This window comes from Notothenia rossii (genome assembly GCF_949606895.1).
Source record: "Notothenia rossii genome assembly, chromosome: 7".
NCBI lineage: Eukaryota > Metazoa > Chordata > Actinopteri > Perciformes > Nototheniidae > Notothenia > Notothenia rossii.
The window spans coordinates 21,960,627-21,964,428 of record NC_136905.1 but is presented as its reverse complement, the minus strand read 5'-3'; positions in this window follow the sequence as shown (position 1 = coordinate 21,964,428).

Below are 3,802 nucleotides of genomic sequence, written 5' to 3'. Positions count from 1 at the left end.
ACTCTCAGGAGTGAGTTGTAAGCATTTTTAACTGATGAATTGAATATTTTTAAGACAGTTGAAATGACTGGAAGGAAAAAGTAAAACAATGCAAATCGTATTCTGTTTGTTCCTACAGAAATGCATTTGCATACTTACTGTGCATGCTTATTTTACTTTATCCATACTTAGGGCTTCACTGACAATATTAAGAAGGATTTAAATATTTTCCTTTTCAAGTTGCTCTTGGTTCTCTAAAGCATTTAACAACGGCATGTTTGTTGGTATGCATCAGATAAAGATGAATAATTCCATACAATGAACTTTTTCTTTGATTTTACTCGGATCAGTCAATATTTGTCTAAATTAATGAACGTACTTTGAAGCAAACAAGCTACTGTATCAGACAACTAAAGTTTCAGACACTGAAGAGTCACTGTTTTTTTATTTCTTTCAAAATCAAACATGCACCTTTTATTTTTGAATTCCCAGTAGCTACATACTCTTTGAACCTGTTAATGTGCTCATACTGAAAGGACATTTGTTCAGATTTTATCGGATGCTAGCTACAGTAGCTAGTGAAGCTAACAGTAGCTCCATTAGCCTGACACTCACCACCGAGTTAGATTGGCATATTATTGTTTAGAAATATAAAGTCTATGAGTTGTCCCAGGAATATATGCATATCACCATTTTTAAAATAACGTACCCATAATAAAGAACATATAAAATGTTTGTGTAAATAAGGATTAATTCAGAGGCAGAACAGAGATATTTGGCTAACAACATGTGTGTTACTGATTATCGTTTGTCAATGTGTAATTAAACTGAGAGATGTCATTTTAGGTTTCTGCTATTTGTTTGAAAAAAAAATGGTTTACATTCAATCACAGCACAAATGACGCACACAATAAGCCTTTGTAGATGAGTTTCAGTTTCCATCCCAACTGCCTCCCCTCAGGCATCAGTCAAATCTGCGAGGGAAACCTGGAGTTTAGCGGTCTAATGTAATGGCTGCAATTATATCGTGTAATGTTGTGTTTTTGGTCGGTTCAGCAAAATTGTTTCATCCAGCCATCTGTTTGTTCAAGCTCTTCATCTGACTCTCTCTTTTTCCACTGAGTCACAGAGTGTGGCAAATCACAAAGCTGCAATGTGGACTAGAAAACATACAACATATAATTTAACAAAATAAACCCCGCTGGAGAATATTTTCAAAAAGAGATAAAGTATTTTTTCTGTGAAAGTGAAGTGAAAACAGGTGAAGTCAAGAAACAGTTTTGCTCAAAGGCTTTCCTTAAAATATCCACCAATTACAACATCCTAAGTCGGATTGTCAATTAATAAGTTTAGTTTATTGTTTCTTCATCTCATAAATGAAACACGCATTAACACCCAGACTTATTTCTGCCACTGAGGTGAACTAAACTGGTTCGGGTGATTTTACTGCGAGATAATGGTGTTATTTATTCAAAAGTGTTAAGGTTGCAGTCAAAGCTGTGCTAATTTACTCTTGTGACTGATAGAGTGGAGTACTAAATTACTTTACACAATTGAATAATGTTGTTATTCTCTAATTTCTCTTTTTCATTATAAGAATTACCCATACACTCCAATAGCTGAATTGAAATTGTTGTATACTTCTTACCTCGTACACCGAGAATAAAAAATATTTCAGTAACTTAACCTTTGTGATAACTTTGGTGGAAGTCAGTAAATTGATCCGTCTAAGATCATGACCCATCCTAGTGGAAAATGGCTGCTATACCTGTGAGTTATTCATTATCTGCACAAATACACTTGAGTGTGGGTTTGTGTAGTGTGTGCAACATCTTTAATTACAGCACTTCTGCAGGTCTGAGCGTGCATGCATCCTGCTCAAGGTGTGTGTGCGGGTGTGTGTGTATTTACTGATCATTCACAGTGTGTGCTGTAGAAATATAATGATTGCATGGGCAGCAGAGATAATATTATCTAGGATGTCCAAATGACCAGGCAGTGTCACTTGGGGATAAGTATGAGCCAGCAATTGAAAAGAGGCCCATTATTGCTGGCAGAGGATTCTTGATGATGTTTGTGAAAGCTATTAAAACGCAGCATTTGAAAGAGCTGAGCGCTCAATACAGAGTGCTCTCTATTGGCTCTGGCTGTTTGTGTAAAGCTCTCCCCCCAAAGATAGAAAACCATCCAACGGTGTCTGAGTTTTTTTCATTGGGGGTCGGAAAGAAAGAGGGAGGGAAGAAGAAAGGAAGAGAAGAATGCCTCCATCAAGGCATTCATAAAACCTTGCTACTGCTCTCTACTGTTTTTTGTTCATTCCACTTCAAAGAATTCCTGCAAGGTCTCATTTGACATCAAGTTTGCTGCTTAAAACTACAAAACATTCTCAAACATTAATTTAGTTTTTGGACAAGTTATTTAATATTTCTGAAAAACCCCAAAAAATGTAATAATGGATGTCTGATGCCATTATAAAACAGCATTCAAGCAGCAAGCAAGAACAAGGGTCCCTCTCAGGTCGATTAAATGGAATCCTTGCGTCCCTCACTTGCGTCGTTTCCCTGCGTCTAGTCCCTCCCACCAGGGAAGCATGGAGAAACGCAAGGACACCACGAGAAGCAGGGAAATTAGTTTTAAGAGCAATGGGACGTCCTTTCCTCCAGAGCCTCACGTGAAGCGACCGCAAAGCTGTTCGTCTGACAGGGCTGCGGTCGGATAATCCAAAAATCAGCTCCTAAATTCTAACCCTATCGTCTATTCCTTGACCTCTGACTGAAACGTCACAGGGTTAAGGGATAGTGGATAGGAGAATTCAAAAGGATTTAGGAGAAGAGACTTTAGTCTTTACTTTACTTTAGTTTAGAGAATCCGACTGCACTTTCACTATCCGACGTGTTTATGATGCGCCAGCGGACGTCATTTTGTGCGTCTGCTGCTGTGGGGAAACTATGGAAACTACAGTTTTCTATATAGCGGACTACAACATGGATGTCTAATAAGAACGAGGGACTCATCTAGAGACTCTGCACCGTACTCTGATGCTGTTATTTTATGAACAACAGAGAAACATATTCTTCATGACCAAAGTTGGAATTGAAATAAAAAATGAAAGTGAAACTTCTGCTTGTCACCCTCTCCCTCCGGTCCACATTAATACAAATGATCCCAATACGTATGATTGTATGAACTATGAAAAGATCTTAAAATCAATACAAAAGTATTTATTATAAACGTTAGTCCTTAACACCTATCACGGTGTACATCACAATTCAAACGTCTTTTAAAAGTTGAACAAACCCCACACAGCTCAGTGAAATGTTGACTTTATTTGATCATTTCAGTAAAAACTAACGTTCATATTTCTCTTTTTGATTATAATACTGATGAACGTTCAAAACAAAGCACTTTTGCAAATTACCACATACGTTTTAAAATGCTTAATAAGCACCGTAACGTTCATGATATAATTTCTCCGTCATAATCGTTTGTTTCCGTGAATGGCCGACTGTTGTGTGACGGCAAATGCTGCGGCTGCAAGGTATTTTGGGGCAGCATTTTCTCCTCTCCTTTCGGTAAGGGAGGTCCAGTGGTTCCTAAGCTAAAGGAGGTTAGAAAGGAAGTTTGAAACCTCCTTTCCAATCATCTAGAGAATTCGAACGGCACTTATCATGGCTGCCACTGAGGGACTTCCGGGTCATTTCACTCTGTTAGGAAGCTAAATGGACTATTCGACTTCAGCCCAGCTCTGTCCCCGTTGTTTTCACACACACCCCCGCCTCTGTTAGTACACATTTACTGACACAAACATTTATATCATCTGTTG